Source organism: Cyanistes caeruleus, chromosome 2 (assembly GCF_971803275.1).
Source record: "Cyanistes caeruleus chromosome 2, bCyaCae1.hap1.1, whole genome shotgun sequence".
Classification (NCBI taxonomy): domain Eukaryota; kingdom Metazoa; phylum Chordata; class Aves; order Passeriformes; family Paridae; genus Cyanistes; species Cyanistes caeruleus.
Genome location: NC_141702.1, coordinates 77,391,928 through 77,414,084, shown reverse-complemented (window position 1 = coordinate 77,414,084; position 22,157 = coordinate 77,391,928). Strand labels below are relative to the sequence as shown.

Here is a 22,157-nt window from a genome sequence, read left to right as displayed (position 1 = left end):
GAATAATAGACTCAGGTTTTCACCATGCAAATTTTATCCTCTTCAAAGGATCTATGAGAATAACCTTTGTATTGGTCTCATTTGTGTTAACAAATTACCTCTAAGCATATGCTGTTCAGATTATTAATTTGTTAATCAGATGTTGTCTAGGATTAGCGGTTTGTGGTAAGAAGCTGCTGGTGAGTAGAAAGGAAGTGTGATGTGTTGTTATTCTACTGTATCCCCCTAGGATGCTATTATGTTTAGAGTCTGCTATTGTGAAGATAGCGAGGCAGGATGTCATCCATGTAGGTGAAAAGCCGCGATAGGACAATTGTAAACAGCAGCAGACAGCTGAAAGTCTGATCCAGGGAGGTGCCAAGCAGCAATTCCAATGAAGCAGATGCGAGCCAACGCTCATGGAAAGGATCAGGCCTTTCTTTGTCTGATTTCAAAGTACTCAGCATTTACAGTAATTCTCAGTTCTCGGTGGTTATAAGCCTGTTCTTGTGAAGACTAAAATGGCAGTAAAACTAGAGTGTACAGATATTTGCAAGAGAAAGCTCTTTAGACTGCAGTTTTAGTAACTAGCATAGCATGCTTTCATGCAGGTAACATTCCTCGCTTTCAATTTCAGTAACTGATTGCCCTGCACAAAAGCTAAGCAGAAACAGAAAAAGAGTGTTGTAATTTAAAAATTTAGGAAGCATTGTAATTTCTGGTGTTGAATAAATACAATCATTTCCATGAGATGTCAGTTGCACAGCGACTGCAATACAACTAAACAGGACACACTGTATCTTGCAGATTTATTCAGGTCAGCAGCACTCACTGCATTATTTTAAAGCTTGGTATCACTGCATGAATGTAACAAAACAGAAACCTTTCCTCAGCTATGAGGAGATCATATACAAATCAACCAGTTTATATTGTAGTTTACAAGAAAAGGTGATCAAAAACATACTGATGCACTTTAACATTTGCCTTTGGAAAAAATACTGTAGATGGTACTTTAAAATTCCCTAATTAATACTCTTAATGAACACACACCTATAAAGATTTGTTTCTAAACTGCAGGAATTCACATGTTCATTATTTCAATGCTTGCAAACTGAGGGTTTTGTCCTGAGGATAGAGTCATGAGTTAAAAAATACTTCACAGAAAGAGTCATTGGGCACTGGAATGGGCTGTCCAGGGAGCTGGTTGAGTCACGGTCCCTGGAGGTGTTTAAAAAAAGACTTGATGAGGCACTCACTGCCATGGTTTATCTGATAAGGTAATGATAGGTCACAGGTTGGACTCGATGACTTCAAAGGTCCTTTCCTACCAACTTAATTCTGTGATTTCTGAAGGCCTTAGAATGAAATTTGCACCCCAGCACCTTATAAAATTTTACCACCTGCTACTGTCTAAGTACTCTGCAAGAGACTCTTTCTGCATAAACACTTTTGAATGTTCACAAGTACTAACAGGGGTGCAATTATTAAAGCTCCTAGCTAAAAAGTAAATATGAGAATTTGATATACCAGAAGGAAGTGGAGGTTCACAAACTTCCTGCCCTGACATTATTTTACCAGGTAATTAAAGAGGTTTCGGATTGTCAGATAAATATTTCAGTCAGCTGTCACTACTGTGTGGGGCAGTGTGGATTTCTGTTTCCAGGAAATCTGACTGACTTGAAGAAAAATCACATGACTTAAAAAAAAATGCACTTTGGGTGACAAGTCATGCCCATGCTTTCCTGCAAAGCTAGTTCAGGTTTAGTGAGATTTATTATTCCTCATGCAATTGCTCAGGTGTAAGTATCCTAATTTCTCTCTAAGCCCTTATTCCACAATACCAGACACTCTTACAAGGAAGCTTTGTACTCCAAGTCACAGTCAGGCCCACTGACATTACAGGAAAAAAAAAAAGAGCAGATAATAACAAGTGTTTGGAACAGTGAAAGCAAGATTTTTTGAGAACACATGAGCAGTCTACAGTAGTCTCACTCAAAAAACAGAACTGGGGGAGAGGGAACACAAAAAGAAACCCAGTTAAAACACATTGAGAAATCAGCATGCAATATTGGACAGCATCAAAATGGTTCTACAAAGAGATGTAGCTGTTCAACACAACAGAAATGCTAGTGTTAAAAAAATAATTTCTTTGATAAAGTCTAAAACACTCAGCTCATAATTATGTGCTGAATAACATCCTGACTCGTGAAAATGTTTATGCAGGTGCTTAAATTTAAACACATGGGTAGTCTCATTGATTTCAAGCAAAATCATTTTAACAGGCTGATAAAATTTAAAGCCTGGCAGAGTCATTAGATCATCTAGTTTGAGTACAAACACAGCAAGTTAATTTCACCATTTCTCTTATCCAAAACCCAAAAGCTTTCCTGCTTACAACAGAAGAGTAAGGATGTAGTATGTTCAAGATAAAAAATTTTAAGGGGAGGATCTCAATGTTCTACACGCATGAGTAGCGCCCCACAACAGTGAGAATTGTTCAGGTTGACACAAATCCTTCAGCTCAAATGGGAATTGAATGTGCAGGCTTTGTACCAACCTACTGCACGAGGGTGAAGGTCAATGTGTGTATGGAAGATAGAGTGTTTCTCCCAGAAGCCTCTGTGCTATCAGAAAAAGCCATTAACTTTACTTTGGTTGCTTTCCTACTCTTCTAGTGGACTATAAAAGTACTGTTGCATAAGCAAGGATTTTAAAAAAGCTTCTTTAAAATCAATCTTTATGCCAAAGTGCAGCTATATTTTTTTGCCATAAGTTCTCTCAGTCACCCCAGACCATGTGCAAATTGTGCTACAAAACAAGGAGCCATTGTTCAGGAACAGATGAAACAGAGATGTATTAACCAAATGGAAAAATACATAGAGAATGGATTTGTCAAACCTCTTATTTGGTCACACCTAGGCAGTTTAAAAAGCCTTATTATCTGAACAACAGATGAGAAAAAGTGGGAGACTTGACCTGGGCTCTCCTTTCCAAGGATTAGTAGCAGTGGCTTTCTGCTGCATGAACACACAGCAGCAGCAGAGTGATGTTGAGGGATATGTACAATATATGGTACAAAAAAAAAAAAATAAATAAATAAATAGGGGGAATAAGAAAGGCTTGGAGTACAAGTCCACCTTGTCAATAACCATGCAGGTGTCTTCATGTCTTGGGTTACCACAAAAAATAAAGAGTTGGCTTTGAGAAGTATTTTTGTCTTTATCTTCTTCATATTTATTCTGAGTTTCAGGGCTGGAACTCTCCTTGTTACTTAGTATAATACTTTCTGGGAAGCAAAGGTGTACCTAGGGGAAGCTTGTTCCAGCTTTTGGCAGCAGGGGGAAATGACAAACACTCTACCTTGTTGTCCTGGGGTGACTAAACGAGGACACTTATGTAGACATAGATTCAGTCTTCCTCTCTTCTCTAAACTCACTGCAGCAGTTTGCTCTCATTTCTACACTGGATGCCATCTCTGAATTGTCCCTTCCCAACCCCCTGTGTATTAATGGTTGCAGACTCATTTATCACAACGATCCCCAACAGACCCTGTGGACTCAAACAACTGCACAGTGGAAACACAGCCCTCCTCTAAGGGCTCTTTAGTGCAGCACCACACAGCCCCAGGAAAATGAAAATGCCAGGTGGCCACCCTCCTGCCAGTACTGTAATGATGTTGTGCCACTTGGTCAGGATAGCAGAAATGCAGAGAACAGCCAGAGCAGTTGTGGTGTGACACAGAGCATTGTGTGCAGTCTGCTCTGCCATCACAGTCCAACCAAGTACCAAATAACTCTGTTGGCAGGGCTGGACAAAGGAATTTAAAGTCAAGCTGACAGGTCTGGCATTGTCTCACTAATTGATTAATGACTGTTTGCATTATAGAGCTGTAATTCACTTGAGTTAGAAAGAACAAAAATGAATGTGTACCAACATCTCTGTTTAGACAGCTCAGCATTCTTAGAATCCTTTATATTCTAACACACCTTATTTTTCTAGCATAGTGTTCCAGCATTGTATTCCATTGTTATTTTGGATTATTACTGTACCAGAATTATCTTGGAAGGCTGGAGACAAAGATAAATCTTCAAAGATGAGCTCATTAGTAAAGGGAAAAGGAAAACGAAACTCAATCTCAATTGAACTACAAAATATGCTTGGTAACTTCATAAATGGGAACAGGCAAGGGAGAGAAGTGGATTAATGCTGAATTTTTCCATGCTGCTTGACATTCCTCCCAGTCATGGATAGTCTCCTTTTTCTCTCTTAAAAGAAAGAACTTTCATACTGCCTTCATATAATGCTGTGGTGTGATACTGGAACACAGCCTACGTGGAATTCTGGACCCAGCACGTCACTCTAATATAGTTCTATTCATTCAAATATCTTCTATTAGAGGTAATTGTCTTAAGCAATAATTAAAAAGAGTAAAAACATAAAAGAGGAGGATAATGTCTTCATACCACTAAAAGAAAAGGAACTAGAACTAACAACAGAGAGGGGCCCAGAGTAAAACAAGTGTAATAAATCCAGCAGTTATATATAGAGACCTTGGCCCCAAGGGGCTCTGTCATACAAAATATTAAGTGTTGTGACTATAATAAGCAAATCTCCTCTCAGCTAAGGAGCATGGAAGCAATAGTCTCTCTCTTGTCTTTCCACTGAATACTTCATGCATAGTAGGAAGGCACAGATGGATGTGAATTCACTCATCTCAGGGTGAGCTGGGAGCATGAACCCTGAGACATTTGCAGCAAATTTCAGGCTGCTGGTTAACAGTCTGACAGATAAACATGCTGTATGTTGGACTAAGTGGAGATCCTGCCTGACAGTTCTATCCGAGCAGGCATTTGTGATCCATGCCTCCTTTTATAGGGCATAAAAATGTTACTGCTCATAAGCAAGCAGTGCATTAATTTTTAGTATTTTGACAGAAACACTTAAGAAGTGCTCAGGGTTTTTTCTAGAGAGAAGAAGGAAATAGGCTTAGTTTCTTGCTCTTTTCTGTGTCTGTTACTAGACTCCATTGTTTCCACTCTTGTAATGTCAATGCAAATGGACTTGCAAAGTGGAAACCAGTGCTCCAAGTTGTTACTAGACACTCAGTACCAGCCTGTGCTGCGTCACTGAGGAAAGACTGACTTACCAAACCATGAACCACTGTGACATCAGTGCTGACAACATGTCTATCAAAATTTATAGAGTGAAAAAAACATTTTTCACTATTCATGTGTAGTACAAATTTGGCAGATAACATTCTCTGCTGTAAAATTTGAGTGAAAATCATTCTCAGAAATTATCTATACAAGACAAAGCTGACAGCAGTTGAACTTGCAATAGGAGAGACAAGTAAAATGCAGAAATCTAGGTACTTTTGCTAAAACATTTCAATGTTCACTGAATTGAAAACTTCTGTGCAACTATAATTTCATTTAAAGTCTGAGAGAAGATATCATGAAGAACTCAGGAAAAAACCCTTAATGTCATACTCTTGGTCTCTTGTATTCGTTTGCACCAAGTGTGGAAAAAACTCTGTATTTACTGGAGATTTTAAATTGGTAGAGGAACTACTGATTAGCTCAAACTTACCAGATGCAGAAAAGACAACAAAAACTGAGAGCTGCTGTAAATTCAACATTACAGCAATGCTCCATCCTTCTTCAGCACATCACTCACAATGAGGATGGCTGGAGAAACTTAAAGAACAAATCTCTTCCAAATGCACACATCTGTTTAGAAATCTTCAATCTAGACAGTATTGGAAAAAACAAAACAAAACAAACCTTTGTGACAGATGTGCTTCTGAGCTACTGTATCTAAGCCTAGAATTACTGGAACACCTCTTCAGGCTCTGTTTCTGAAATGAGCATATCCACCCTGTGGAATAGAACTATTCAATGTAGTTGATGATAGACAATGAAGAGCTTTTGTTGCTTTGGTTTTTTGGGTTTTTTGGTAATCATGGATATATTGTCACTGCTGCAGAAGCTGTCCTTAGTGCCTGCTATCACGGCATGGCACAATTCCACCCTCTTAGCAAGGGAGAAGGCAGCATGCATTAGCATTCACAGTACAGAACAACCCATATTTCTCATTCCACCTCTGTACTTCAAGGTGAAACAAAACCAAGTAAAGGGAACTGGAAATAAAGAACAGGGTTCTTACAATAATAGTAACCATTTTAATAATTAAAATTTCTTACACATGTGTATAAGTCTCCAGGCTCTCTGTGAATACTGTGGGCTTTGGAAAGGCAGGAATAAGTGTGATAAGGGTTGTCTTGTGGATGGGGATTTTTTTGTTTGAGTAGGTTTGAGGTTTTCATTCATCCTATCAGTCATTGTCATCACCTTTCTAAATCTGAGAACTGAAGATACAGAAAAAATAAGACCATCCCAAATTTTTCATTTGTCATTTTTCATTAATCAGATTTTTAATCCCTAAAATCTAGTATCTCCCTACATTAACCTGCAGCTGTGAGTGCACAGCATTTCCACAAACCAGCACACAGATTCCAAGCTGGACATCAAGAGGAGGAAAGAAGAAAAAGGAGAGGGGGTCCCACTAGTACTGTACATGAGAGAAAAGGTTGCCTTGCACATTTATCAGTAAGCTTGATCCTTCCACCTCCCATCTCCACCTCCTGGATCCTCTCTCCTTTACTCTTGTAGGTCTGTGCTTCATGGTTGGATGACGTTCATCCTCACAGGTCCCTTCAAACTGAATTATTCTATTCTATTCTATTCTATTCTATTCTATTCTATTCTATTCTATTCTATTCTATTCTATTCTATTCTATTCTATTCTATTCTATTCTATTCTATTCTATTCTATTCTATTCTATTCTATTCTATTCTATTCTATTCTATTCTGTTCTGTTCTGTTCTGTTCTTTCTGTTCCGTTCCTTCCCATCCCGTCCCGTCCTGTTCTCTCTCCTATCCCTTCCATTCCAGGCATACTACTTCTGGGTTTTCCACTAAGCAAACCAAGTGCTTAGGAGAAAACTAAGAGCCATCCAAAAGTGGTGGGAAGACCACCTAGAGGACAAGCCAGAGCCCCTCTGGAACATGGCATGGGAAGCACTGAGGGCACAGACTACTGGCAGAATGGCTTAATTCCCAGAGAATTCAGGAGTCACTGTAACAAGTGAAAACCTTTGTCAGAAGCTTATAGCTGGGTTGAATGTTTACTAGGTAAAAAATAAAAATAAAAATCCCCCACTTCCTGCCATGGTGCAACTGAGCTGTCAAAAAGCAGGTCTGTATTTCATTGACTAGAACTATTGCTGTTTTTCAGCTTGAAAGAAATGTTTAATGGACCTTGACAATTTTTTCCATCCATAATTTCTGACGATAGAATTATTGGATATTTTAGTTTAATTCACAAACTCTAAATTTCAGATGGGTACAGAATCCATTTAAATTATTATGTTCTCATATACTTAAATTACTGAAGGGCACTGTTTTCCAGTGAAAATCAGCCAGCAGCCTTGACTCTAAGCATTGCTCTGAGCTCACCTTATGACATTTAATTAATGTTATAAAGGAAGGACTGATTTCAAGGGTCATATCCAGGGATGCCCCAATTTGATAACTTATCCTCTCAGCTCTTACTCTCTTAGAGGCAATGTGACTACTGGGTGCACCCTTGGGCACAGAAGGGGAGCTGCACTGGGCATTTGCAGTACTCCTGTGCCCCCTAGAGCATTACACTGAGGGACCTGGAACTGACTTAGACTGCTAGGGGTGTAATGTAGCCCATAAATGTTTAAAACTGATTCAATGTAATGTAAGGTTGAGAGCCTTATATGCTATATTTTCAGCAAAATTTCCTATCTGTTGTGCCCCTCATACGTCCTTTAGCTGGAAGCTCTGTGTAAGAGCTGCTGGACTATTTATAGCAGCCCCTTTAAAAGCACTTAGGTATTTATAAAGCATCCTGCCTGGTGAAGGCTTCCATGGTCTGTTTTCATTCACTTCAGCTGATAGTGAAGGCTATATAGTATCTGGGGCAGTGAGGTACTGTCACCCTGAGAATCAGGCCTTTCGATATTGTTTTCATAATTTCTAGCCACTTTCCCAGGAAAGTAACTATAAACATAGGTGTTTATACATTCCATTAAAGACATGCCTTTTGATGGATGTCTCTCACAGCCAGTGTGGTTGGGAAGGTGGTAACCTGACTATCCAATCCCTGGTCGTGGTCGGAAACCCATAAATACTGAAAGAACAAAATAAACTTCCTTCTTCTTTCATCACACTCTGAGCTGCATCAGTGTGAATAATTTTGTGTCCGACAGTGACAAGGTAGACCAGCAAACCAGGCAGTTTGTCTGTTAGGTTTGAGTTCCATATGTTCTAAAAGGCCAAAGTCAAATAGCAGTGCAGCCATTTAGGAAGCAAACGTAGCAACACAGACTTGCAGTTGACACTGACATCTGTGTCCACTGAGAGTCTTACATCCTGTTCCATAAATTCCAGAAGAACATGCTAACAGAAAAGAGACATTTTCAAGCAACCCACGAAACAGATGTCCATAACTGCCATATGCAGAAAATAACTCAATAGTTCAAAATTCTGCACAGTCTCAAAGCATTGTTTTTAAGATCAGCTCTCTGTTAGTGATCAATTTCTAAATTAAAATACCTACAGTTCATTAAAGGACACATAAGCAAGACATGGCTAAATGCATCTAAAAAAACCAAAAAATAAATAAATAAGAGAAACAACAGTTTAAAAGAAGCCATGAAATAAAGTCTCTCCTACAATAAGGAGAGGCTCTGGATCAATTTATTCAGCATCAATAAAAGCAAAAATCTCCTGATCTCAACCCAAACCAAAATGGACAACTGTTCTGTTCTTTAGCTCCTTGGGGCTATTCTAAAAGCTATCCATACTATGTGACATTAAAAATTTTATTTACATGCACACATCCCTATCACACTTCAGTGCTAACTGTACTTATTTTCTGTTGCTACTTTTCAGTATTTCTCATGTCCCATTTCAGCGTGACTGAGAAATGTGTGTTCATCTCTTAGTTTTTATTTGAGGCATTAATCATAGAACCTTTTGAGTTGTAAGGAACCCACAAGGATCATCGTGTCCTATTCACAAATGAATGTCCATAGAGAAAGAAATGCACTCTTTTCAATCCAGTCTTCATTTGTTTTCTCAACAGAAAGAGAAGGTAGAATACTGTTGTGTTCCACACAGCAAAGCTTTTGTCATATTTTAAATGCTGATAGAAGTAAGAACACAACACTTAATTTTTTCAGCTGCATTAACTACCTGGTCTTCTTTTCTATGTTGGTATTTCTTTTAAAAAACAGGAAAGAATAGAAAAAAAGGAAAACCTCCACAAAATTTTTAAGACCTTTATTTTCAGGAATTGCACCCAAATTATTTCTCTGTTCTGTTTCATAATAACTTAAAATTGTCTGTCTAGAATGAGGACAGATATTATTTTTCCCACATAAACCACAGTTTACAGCAGTATTTACAGAACCATAAAAATTAGTTTATTTGTCTACTAATTTCAGAAAGTACAAAGGCTACTTTTCTTTTTAGGAAGTGTATCCAAACTTGTTTGTGGAATATTGCCATTCAGTCATTATCATCAAATTATGTTCCTATGTGGAGCATGACTACCAAATACAGACAGCTATTCAGTGCAGAGTGATGGCATTGTACTCTGTGCTATTTCAAATGGCACAGGTACCACCAGTATTTAATCAATTATATTAGCAGTTGCTGATAAATGTAAAAGAGTGCAGTTGATATTGCATAATCAGAGAAATGGACAAAATAATAAAAATTATATTTATGGTCAAATAGATTATTTTGGAACACATTTCAGTCATGTTTTCTTCAGTATCAACAGGGAGTAATTTTCTACAAATTTGTAAAGAAATTCAGGAGTAATTTCAAAGCTGCACGTAAAGTTCTGGTACCCTTGATCTTAGTGTGTTTTAGGGGAAATGAAATAGCATTTATCAAGGATAACTCATTTGGTCAATGAGTGGTGCCTTAAAGCCCAGTGAGTGCCTTCTCCTTTCTCTGAGCAAGGCCAGGTGTTTACAGCCAGGTCTGTCACCCATGGCCAGGCTCTGCTGGAACTTCCAACTCAGTTCTGCCAGGGCAGCTCTCGCTCCCTTTTTGAAATTGCCATTCCTCCACTGGCCTAAATTTAAATGAACTCATTCCTCATGGGCTTATTTCTCATTTTTAAATTCATAGATTTTACAACCTCCTTTTCTAAAGCCTCCTCAGCAGCTGTGCAGGCCCCTGGGTCACAGAGCCCCATGCCCTGGGATCATCTCTTGGAGTTTTCCCAGACGACATGAGGAGCAGCTTGTTGAGGTGCTGCCCAGCTTGACTGTGCATCAGGACACACCTGCAGCAAACATTCCCTGCTTCCCAGGCCTTCCTCCTCCCTCTGCCTCTCGCTCAGGCCAAGAGGAGGCCAGGCCACATGCAGAGCTCAAGCCCTTTGAGCAGGAACCCCAACCCCAGGGCTCCTTGGCCCCCCAGGCTGGGACTAAAGCCTCCCCACAGCTGGATGCACCCATGCCCGGCCGGGCTGAGAGAGCTCCTTCAAGGCAGGAGTTTGTCCTCTGAAAACTTGTTTTCCCAGAGTCCCGAGGAACAGGAGAAGCTCACAAAGGCAGGCGTGGGTAATTAGCACAAGGGCTTCTTCCCTGCTCCAGGCTATGCTGGCAGCGCTGGTGGCTGCATGGTTTTGTAACCATGTGCTGGTTTATATAATATGAAGAGCTGGGTAAGGTCAAAGGAAGCAACCCGAGTTACCCTTTGTCACTGCAGACTTCAGGGGTTTGCTGGCTTTCATTGGATTCTGACAAATGTGCCAGCTAGATATGCTATACTATTCTGACAACTTTTAAAGCAGGCACCTGGCTCTGAGAAATCCCTTTAATTTGTGTAAATCTCAGTTGCAGCACTATCTATGGGTGTAGTTTATATTCCAGAAAAATGCCCTATAATGCCCTTTGTAATCCAATGAGACCATGCTGTCTTGCAGGATCTGGATTGCTTACCAAACATCAAAATAGCATTACCACGTCCTGTAGTGGGGTCTGGCAATTCCCCGTGTCCTTTCAGTCTCGCTAATTTGCAGTACCACCAGGGTTTCAGCGTATCCTGTACATGGGATGGGCATTTCAGAAATTCAGAAATTTGAACCTCACCCTCAAAATACCATTGACTGTACACCTTTGTCTCAAATACTTAAATATCTTTAAATGAGTGACCAAGCTAAAGGAAATTAAGTGTAAAGTCTCAGTTGAATTTCAGTGATGTGTGACTACATATCACCCGGAAAATTCCATCAAAACCCTTTCTTGACTTCAGCATTTCTCCTTCATTTGTCCTACATCTGGGAACATGGGGATAAGGATGCATTTTTTTCGCTCTCTCTGTTTAGACTGATAGTCCTCACCTCAAAGGGTCTGTCTCAGTCTGACTATACAATATCTGGCAAACATATTATGAAACACATAATCCATGAAGTAAAAATGCCAGGTGCCAAAATTAAAATGATCTCCAGTATTAATACTTGTTCTTCTTAAGAAGAGCTAATCCCCAAAAGTGGGGTTGTTCATGTATTTTGCATGATCACTGGAGTGCCCTGGTGTTAAAGACACTAGGAACACAACAGTATTTTAAATTTTCCTGTTCCTGTTTAAATTCCTGTGTTAAAACACAGCAAAGTCTGCAGTCAGAAAAAAACCTGAAGCGATCAACGGGGACGTGTTTAACTTTCCACTTGTGCTGCCCCTACTGTCGATTAAGGCTTATCTGCTTTTTGGTGTTAGTCATTAAAAAAAGAACTACCGACAAAAAACCAGAAGTTATGGAGCACATAGCGCCGCGTTCCAGTCAAACGCTTTAGCAAAGGCTGTTATTATGAAAAGGATTTTCTAATAGGGGGAATAATGATCTTCAGATTCTAACCTCCTGGCACGGCAGCGAGATTTATCAGGAGGGGCATGTGACTAGTTAAGACACACAGCCCCAGCTTGAAGGAAACAGCTGCTCATTTCATGCTTTAGCACTTGGCAGCTGGACAAGGAAGGGTGATGTTTGTGTTGAATACCTCTGCAGAACCAAGTACAGTAAGTGATTTTCCCTGTTTTTGATTTTTTTTTCCTAAACTGTCACTGTTTTCCCATTTTCATCCTAGACCTTTCATAAAAATACTTGAAAGAGTGAAACATATTTTTGAAACTTCATTGATAAGCAGTCATTCATGCTCAGATTGCCTGTATTTTTCTGACCTGTGATTAACAGCATTGTTTTTGGTCTTGCGGGAACAAGGTACGGTGTTCTGCCCTCATGCTAGCCAGGAAGGGGATATGGTGCTTATTTATTCAGATGATGGAGTGAGGAGGCTGTTTATGATGACTGAATTTTCCTTTCTCTGTAGAGCTAGTCAATAGGTAGTGATGCAACCTGAGTATAGAGAAATGTCAGTGTTTGCCTTAAAAGCACTAGGGTAAGGAATTGACAGAGGTAATCCCTCAAAACAGTGTGATCAATCTGAAAAAAATTGCTTGTGACTGGTTACTTCCTGGGGTTAATGCAGAGATTTTTTTGAAAGGAAAAGGTAGAAGAAATGCAGGAAGACTGAAGATGTACTGATTAAGATAATCTTGAGCCATTCTGAATAATAATAATGCATAATTGTATTTTGAAGATCAAAATAATCCTCCCTAAAAAACAGGGAAGGAGTCTCCTAAATATCTCCAAGTTTTTAATTCAATTTTTTTTTGGGTACTTGTATGTTTTGTGGTTTTACTTCATGAATGATTGATGTCCCTGTCTGATAATTTTTGTCTCTTACAGTCTGAAGTTTTCTTTTAAAACCAGAGTGTAGGATACATAAAAAGGAACTTTTGATCAATTATTTACATAGAGATGAATCAGGTTTCTTTGGAGGAAGACTTAGGAGGAACAGGAACAGGTGAATGAGTGATGGATCTTGATATGTGATAAGACTAAGGTGCTCTGAGGAAGGTTAAAGAGGGACAGACAGAGCAGTGGGGTCCTGTTGAGGAAGGTCTAAGAGTAAACACTGATAGGTAGCATGCAGTCTCCCCTTTAAAGGTGGGGAAAATAAGCTTTTCAAAGATTTCTTTTGTAAGAAAGTGAGGCATCATTTATCTTTGAAGACTTTTCTTTTAAACCATAGTTTATGATTTTGACAGTTATTTGGAAATTTTGTAGGAAAACGTCAATCGGTTTCAATTGTTCACAAAACCAGAAGTCTGTGTGGCTTCCTGCCTGTTTGTGTCTCCAGGGATAGACTGCCTTTGAACCAAGAGCTGAAGAACTCTCAGCACCCTGCAGCCCTCCCACAGGGCTACTGTGGAACACCATTAACAGAGCAGGTCCCCAGGTCCTGAGGTACCTGGCACTGTGTCCGGAGCCCCTGGTGCCTGCAGTGGGCTGCAATAAGGCTGCAATGGGGCCCCTCCAGCCTGTCCACATCTCCATTCCATGTGGGGCAGGGAGCATAACTTGTTTCCTGTCACTTTTTACTTTGATCCCTGAATAAGTTTCTTTTCCTTCAGAACTGTAGGAATTCTGCTTTTTGAGTAAGATTATGCCACGGTGTGCTTGTTTCCAGACACTGTACTTTGTAATTTTAATGAGTGCTCTCTATTAACCAAACTGTGCAGGACTGTTGAAGGACCTTGTTGTAAACCTAAGTTCAACCTCAAATCCTCCAAAAAACAGATATGAGCTCAGTCCATACCTGCTGTAACTTTTTGGTCCCTGCTTCTCCACAGCCTCTGAGCCAGTGTTGGTGCAGAAGGCTGATGCAAAGCCAAATGGCTCTGCACCAGCTGGGCTGTGAGCCAGCTGTAGGTGCCTCTCTCAGAGCTGATTGATTCTCTGGCTGCGCTGGGAATTAAGTGTAATATAAAAGAGACAAAATGATGATTACAAAGTAAACATCAGATAACCGCAGTACTGAGCTTGCCTTCAGGTTATAATGCCTAAAAACACCTTTGTTACAGTGGTAACTGAATTGTATCAAAGAAGTGTGGTGGGAGAGCTCGGTTTTGTGCCTCTTTACCATTGGTTGTAAAGGTAATTTACAATCAAGGAGAATAACTCATCACTTGGATCTGCAAAGTTTAAGATAAAAACCCCTGCTTTATTTACAGCTTCCAGCTGTCATTACTGTATCTGATTCTGAATTAAATTCAAGATTCATGACTAGACTTTTAAATTCTCTATCAACAAAATGAAGAAAACTTGATCAACATCACAAGATTCTCAAGAGTAGAATTGTTTCAATCCTTATCACAAACTCATTTTGGTAAGAATATTTACTGTTAAACACAGACAGTGTACTTTGAGAAATAAGTGCAGTCTTCAGGCTGCCTCACCTTTTGGCTTTTCTCATTAATTCAAACTGCAATATCTGTCACTGCAACACCAGTCCTGGAACACCACTGGGGCACGCACTGATTTTTCACTTGAGCAGAAAACACAACCTCTGAACCACCTTTTTATATTATTTTATAATATCCTGATCTCATAAAAAGTAATGCTCAGCTTCTTGAATATACACCCCCATTATGATCATGTAATTCAAGTCAGGTCTGCATAGACATGATGCACATTAATTAAATTCCAGCATTCTTTGTTTAGGGAAGTGCTCTGCCCTTGCGTTTCCCCTTGATGCATCTCAAGAAAGTCCAATATATAACTGAAAGTTCATCCTGGATTTTTTTTATTACATTGTACAGGATATTGGGTAACAGTGGGGATATTGCTGTCCCTGTGCAGAAGCTCAGTCATTGAGAGTGACCCTTGTCAGTGAGAGTGTCATAAAGTTCCTGTTTAATCTTTTCCTCCGAGGAAATGGTCAGGGCAGCCTGGCATTTCTCTGGATGGGTATATTTCTGCTCTATATCAAAACATCTAGCTGAGGAGCAACTGCAGTTGTGCTAGCCCCTCTCTCTAGTTGAAAATGCCATTGTACCAAGGAGCCACTCCCAGGATATTCCCGAATAAAGAGAGGAAACTGCTTTTAAAAATACTGTAAGGGCACTTGTGTCCTTTTCTTTTTTTCCTAAGCTACCTAGGCCTGGCTACAGTACATTTGTACAGGTACTCTAAACATCTTGCTCTAAGTGTTTTATTTTAACATATTTATGGTATATTCACTTTTTTACTGCTGAATTTGATAAATTTGTTTTCATGCTGGCCTTTTCTTACAAGTCATAAAAAGCAAGGTTTTATACTTCAGAGTTTGAATCAAAAGCCTGAAACAAATTCTCAGGTCCTCTGGTTTTTGCTCTTCATTGCTTTTCTCTGTGTTTTTTCCATTCAATGTGAATAGCCAGTGAAATAGTACTTTTTCAATAATAGGTTTTCTTATTGGTGTAACATATCTAAAAACCACCTGACCACCAGAACAGAGGTGTTGTGACAGGGCTGGGTGGGGGGACTTTTCTCTGGTAATGAATGTAAAAGATTGTCAGCTACAAGCACCAGCAATATCAACAGAAACAGATTTGGCGAGTCCAGTTCAGCTACAAAGACTAATCCTGCAAATACATAGGTATTTGCTCAGCTGATCATGAGAGATCCCATCAGAAAGCTCAGCCAACCTGTAAGTGTGTATGAGGCCAGGCTCAGCGTGTGGGTGCTTGGAAATACCCACAGGGCTGATGTTTACAGCTCAGCAGAAAATACAATTACCCCTGAGAAGTACTCTGGTTGTTTTGGTGGCCATCTGCTGTCTCACTTCTCTGAACAACTGCTCCCCTTGACCACATTCAAATAAGTGAAATGGTTTTACTCTCTCTGCAGAGTACTCTCCCACCTGTGATCTATGCATATGCTCCGTACTAATGATCTGGGGTTTCTTGGGCAAGGGGAGTGGGCTTCAGGATCTTGAGAACCTGCCAAGCATAATAATACATGTTAAATTAGTGAGATCTGAGCTATTCTTGTTCAGATAGCTCATATATTTAGTTCCTGCAAAGAGAAAATAACTGTATCATCTTGAATTAACACAAATTTAATAATAGTGAGTCTGCAGTATGTCTGCTTTGGACTACCACAAAAGTCATCCCAAGCTTAATGTACATTAGCTGATATATTGATATTACGTGTTATATATATTGATACATTTCCATATACAAGTCCTTCCACTCCTCTCTTTTCAACCCCTTCTATGGAAACCTGTTCCACTCAGAGCAGTGATGAGCTTGTTCAAGGGGCCTGGAGTGCAGGTACGTGCAGGAACAGGATCTCTGAGGTGAATAAGGATTTTCCATTTTTTCTGAAGTATATTATACTCCCCATGCCTGAAACAGGTTGAAGATTTTCAACATAGAAATCAGTCTTAGAGACTGGAATTTAAGTAAGTCATACATGATACGGTCAAATAGACTGAATATGGCTTGCATGGGGGGTATTTGCATGCCTGCTAAACATGTTGATAAGGCTGACTTTGATACATGACCAAAGGTTCATATATTCTTTGTTGTAATGCTGTTTTCTTGTTCATGTTCTTTAGAAAGATGAACATTTCTCCAGCTTAAACTCTTGTCTCAACAAGTTGAATTTCCTTAATCTGAAGTGGCATTAGTACAGATAGGCTTCTATTCATGACCCATAATTCACTTAGGTCCACCCAATCCATAATCTTGGTGCAGGTTCGTGTGGCACACATGGTAAATTGTTTCACAGCAACACACTGTTAGAGCCCAGAGCTTATTTGGAAATTTCTGGTGTTGCTAGTGGGAAGTAAAAAACCCCCAGTTTATGCAAATACATAATTGATTACCAGTAGGGAAAATTACATCAGAAAAAGTTTGCTGAATTAGGGCTTGAGTCAACTCACTATCTGGATATATAGTGATTTTTGTCCTCCAAATCGGAATAGCCATGACATTCCAGCCTTATCACGCTGTTCATAAAATAGCTTCCTTAAAAGACTAATAATAATCTCCTCCACTAAAGATGTCTTGCCTGCTTTAGCTTGCTTACTCATGTTCTGCTTTGCTGAATTCATGATCACATACTTCCTGGAACAGCTGCCACCCTTCCTAAAACTCTTGGTTTCCAGGCCCTGCCCTAATGACTGTCTGTATATTTTTATCTTAAGTAGGGATTGGGGCAGGAACTTGAATTCACATTTTTTCCTCTCTTCTTGAGTGAGTGCTCTTCCCCTTAAATTACACAGTCACACTCTTGCTTGCTTGATTCCTCCAGACCAAAGAAATGTCATTATTTCATGCAGTATGGAATTACACTGAGGTTCTGAGGATGGTGAATCTCCTCTGCAGTCTCAGCCAAGAGAGCGTGAGATCTGCAATCCTTCATAACTTTAAGGAGTCTTCAGAGCTCTTGGAAAAGGAATTTGGGCATCATGGCTGCACCTATGTTGTGTGGGATTGACACATTAGGTGTGACTAAAGGATGCTTAACACAGACAAGGCAGAGGATTTTTGTGTGTACAGATCCCAACAGGATTTAGGAGTGACCTATGTAGGGAGCTTCTTGATGTAACTGGCTCAGACTTTAATATCAAAAGTGCAGGAAGAGGTTACAAGCTCTAGACAGTCACCTTCTGGGGTGAGGAGGTGAGAAGTGAGAGACCAGGCTGAGAAACATACCCCTGGAGTCAGGTCGTAGAAGTAAAAGGGAGCCAAGATTTGGGCTCTTAATCCTTCTCTTGGATCTGGTTCTCAGCTCATACTGCAGAACTAAAATAAGAGATGTGGCTTTCAGATTACCATATCTTAAGTTTGCTTCATGTCTTTGTTTCAGAATCGCCTCCTTTTTGAATACTTGAACTGATTTAATGATATTGAATTAGAAATTGGTATAAAATTTGACTTGAGCATGGTTATCTGGTATACTAGTGCTTATAGAAATACAGTTTACTCCTGTAAGCTTGAAAAGGACTGAGCTGTTTTGAAAACCCGACTGCAATAGCAGCCACTCTTTCAATTCTAAATACTGCAGAAAGAAAAACAAGTCCTTAAGCCTCTAAATCAGCTTTTAAATCAAGATCTTCCCAACCCCTTCACGCTTTAATTTCTTCCCCTTGCTTGACCACATTTTTCGCTTGATATTAACTTTACTATATAGCCACAGGATTTTGATATTTATTTTTTTTTTAGAATTACTGGAGTTCAGCAGATCTGTAAGGAAATCCTGATAAGGTTCTTAAATTTGATAATTATATGCTAAGAAGTAAAGAGTTATGGGTATATCTATGAATTCAAAAAAATCAGGTTTGGATTAATTCAAGAAGTATCTTTCAAGTTGCTTGGGATGGTCTGAACTGGTCACTGCAAAGATGTTACACTACCAATTAACTGGCAGGGTTTTATCTATCGTGCCAAAAGTGCACTGGTTGCAGTATGTGATTCTCAGCTGTTACAGCTACAGCAACTGCTCTTGTCTTGTTGCTTTTCAAATAATGGTGAATCCTTTAGCATACACGAGCTTTAAGTAATTACAGTGTTGTATCTTAACATATGAGCTTTGCAAACTTAACCAAGGGGTTTTGGTTAGGTTTGTTTTTCTGAAGTCCTATGGCAGTAGTGTGTTCTGTGGCTGTGGAAGTGGGATATTTGTGTAGCTGCAATCCTGTGTTACATATTCTTTCATACAATAAATATATCACTGCCAAAATAATACTAGCAAAATAAATATCAAAGTTGTTTGTTTGAAGTATTACTTATTAAAGCAGGAACTGTAAGATGCTTTTCCTCTTTTTCCTTTGATATTTTGCTTTTACGCCGCTCCTTCCCCTTTTTCAAGTTGTCTTGCTGTTCTGTATATTTTTATATACAGCACACTCTTACATTACTCTCTTTTTAAAGAAGGCATTTAACTTGTTGGCTGTAAGCTGTCTTATTGTTAGGAAGGTATGTGGTTATTAATAAAGCTCACTCTGGTCCAAGAGCTTGGATATAGGAATATAGGGACTGTGGTGACACTGTTCTCATATCCTGTACTCTGTAGACTTCTTGTATCATAAACAGTTTTAGAGGTTTGCTGTTTCTTCTTGTTTGTACTAACCAGTGCATGTTTCTTAGTAGATTGCTTTGTGAGGAAGCAAAGTTTAGCCAGCCCACTGATAGTTGCTTTGTTACCTCTGAAAAAAAAGTACAAAATCTAGTCAGACACACTAAAACCAGCCAATAATCTCTTTACTGCTCTTCTCTGTTGGAGGCTTGGTATTTAAAAAAAGCTCTGGCCCAAGAAGCACTCTGTGCCCGTGCTTAAAATGTTCCCTTTGCATCATTTGGAAATCTGAAACTGCCATTGTTCACCCATCTTCCCAAGGGAAACTCAGTAATAACTAGAGGTGAGAAGCTGCTTACGTATTTAGATGTCCAGCATCTGCTGACAGAATTCCCAAAAGAAAGACGCTGGCTCTCTCCTGATCTCCGGGCTGTGTTTTCACTCCACCAGCCTGCTGCAGGCCTGCTTGCCTGTGAGTCGTGAGGCGCTGGTGACTTCTGCAGCTGTGAAACCATAGCTGAACCCAGGCCAGGTGTCCCTGCTTGGTGTGAGTGTGCAGGAGACTGCAATCTGCACCATTTCCAAGGTCTGCCTGCGCCGTGCGTGTCTGTCACCGTTTCCTAGCGTGCCACCTTCATCTGCAGCCTCTCCCTAAAGAGCAGCGGCTCTCCAAGGAATGGCAGCCACCACCAGGGACTGAGAAGGGCTGCTGGCCATTGGCAACTGGTCCAGCCACCCTCCTAGAGTGGGGGCTATTAACAGGTCTGTGGGGAAATAGCAGCTACATGTGAACCATTTTCTATGTTCATCAAAGGGGAAACAAAGGATTATCTCCTTACAAATGCACCATAACAGCCAAGCCAGCAAAAGCAGCCAAAGCTCTGTCCTGCCCTCTGTCCTTTTAACTCTGTCTTGCTCCATCTCAGACATCCAGTTTCCCATTACTTAAGTCTCTGAAAGCCTCTTCCTGCCTTTATTGTTTTGCCAGTTGCTGCCTTCAATTTACTGCACCGATAAGTACTTCCCAGGCTGTAAAATAGGTGGTCGAGACATTTCTGAAGCCAATCTAAGTTTTGACTGTAGTCACAGGAGGAAAGGTCAGCAGCAAAACTGCTCTCACTACACAGGGAGGCCACTCCTCACACTAGGGTAGGTATGGATTGTGAATTCACGGGGAGAGATGTGAGGGAATGTAGGGGTTTACAGGACTGAAGAAGAAAAAATGAACATGTATTTAACCTTCCCTTTTCACAAGGTGAAACCCTTGGTTTTAGTAGATGTACAGTAACTGCAGCTGTTCTTCAGTTTGGGAAGGGACAGAAACCAGAAAGAGTGAGAGATAAAATACGATCATCATTGCTGAAAATGATACCAGGTAAGTAGGAGGTGTTGAATTCTCCCTAGTGGTATCTGTGACTGCAGATAATGATTTTGTCTTACCTTGATATAACGTAGAGGCAGAGATGTCCAATGGAAGAGGGGGACTGTTTTAAAATTTTAGTTTTTGGGACACTTAGCTATAATCTGTACTGTTTGTGTGACCAGCACAAACCTGTAGAGCTTGGCGGGCTTGAGAAGCTCCGTACGTGTCTGCAATTCCTGTGGCATCATTACAAAGGGTGGCACAGACCATTTCAGCGTGGCTGTCTCCCAGTGTGGGACCCAGGAAGTTCTGTTCCATGACTAGTTAGTCTACAGTGGGAAACAACTGGAAATTATAGAATGATATGGAGTGACAAAGCTTTTTCTAAGGGAAAAAAATTGGTTTAGAAGCTATGGGTCTATTAGACAAGAACTTGATACCCAACTTTCTGAATTTTAATACAAGTTACATGCTCTTATGACTCTTCTTTGCCTTAAAATTGATTGAAAAGTTATGTGAAACTAAAAGCAGCGCTGTCTTCTAAAGCTGTCATAACTCTTGGAATATTTAATAGCTTGAAAGAAGCCACTACCCAGGGATTATGCTACTACTATAAACTTCTGGCATAGTTAAAAGTAAGATATAACAAGCATTGTGGTAGATTTTCAAGCTGAACATATGAAAAAGTCTAGGCAGATAGAGATTTCTTAGTAATCTAATTAATAAATGTGATTTTTCTGGCTTGTCTTGAAGAGAACATAGCTGGTTAAGGTAAACAATAATAAAATATTAAAATATTTTGTAACAGATATATGGTAATAAATATTTGGGAGGGTTGTCCTTCAGAACTGAAGGATTGATTACTTCCCCAAATGTTTTTTTAAAGTAACTAAAAGAATTGTTTGTCACTTGGGCAGGACCAGCGTCATTATAGGCATGTAACAGTGTAACCAGTTGTGAATATATGCCGATAAGATGTATTTTAACCCTGCTAACAAAGCAGACTTCCTCTTTAAAGATGCTTTGTGCAAGTCTGTGAACAGCAAAGATGATTTCCAAGAGTTTTCGGAAGGCTTACAGGCAGTAGTATAACTTGCAACAGGTATTGATGGTGTCTTGCTTGGCTTCTGAAAAAAGATCAAGTTAGAGTGTGTGAAACTTGCTGCTGTTGCTGTCCTCTCCCTCAGTGCTGGAGATCTCTAATGTGTCTGAAGCCCAGAGATTCTCAGAAGAGCTGCATCCCCTGGTGTCACACATGTTAATCAAATGTCTGATATTGGTAATTTGACTTTACTGGGAATAGCAAAATCATTTTCATGACGAATCTACTGAGAAGTATGGCTGGGAGGTTTCCTTCTTTTGAAAACAAACTGAAGTCTTCCTTAGCTCTCCCTTTTAACCTGATGCATTCTGGGCAACTCTACTGCCTTGACCCACAGGAAGTGGAAGATGTCATCAGCATAGTATATGGAACAAACCACGGATGTCTGCTTAGATTTTACTGCCATTTATTAGCTGGAGTTAAAATTACAGAGGCAAATACCAACAAAGCGAATACAGGAAACAAATATAGAAGTGGATGGAACAAACCTATGGTAGATAACAAATTCCATAAAAAGCTAGTATTGCAGTTGGGAATGTAACATTTGTTGTTCTTATAAATCCATGTATTAAGCTGTCCATTATTTTAGGTGAATTGTAAGAGAGAAAACCTGGGGGTGGTGGTGGTAGAGGTGTTACATTGTCTCTGAAATCATCTTGGTTATGTTTCACAGAAAGAATGCTAAACAAA

At 39.7% G+C, this 22,157-nt stretch overlaps 1 protein-coding gene across 6 annotated transcripts in view; it reads left to right on the top strand.

Moving 5' to 3' along the window:
- Nucleotides 1-22,157, top strand: part of RASGRP3 (RAS guanyl releasing protein 3) — a 58,845-nt gene that overhangs the window by 1,261 nt on the left and 35,427 nt on the right. Inside the window, exon 1 of one of the 6 annotated variants that reach the window (XM_023923760.2) lies at nucleotides 11,813-12,110. The exons of 3 other annotated variants lie outside the window; for them this stretch is intronic. The gene's annotated coding sequence lies outside the window, so the exon portion shown is untranslated. Of the gene's footprint in view, nucleotides 1-11,812; nucleotides 12,111-22,157 lie in introns of those variants that run through there. 2 more of the 6 variants (XM_023923757.2, XM_023923761.2) reach the window with 2 other exon arrangements.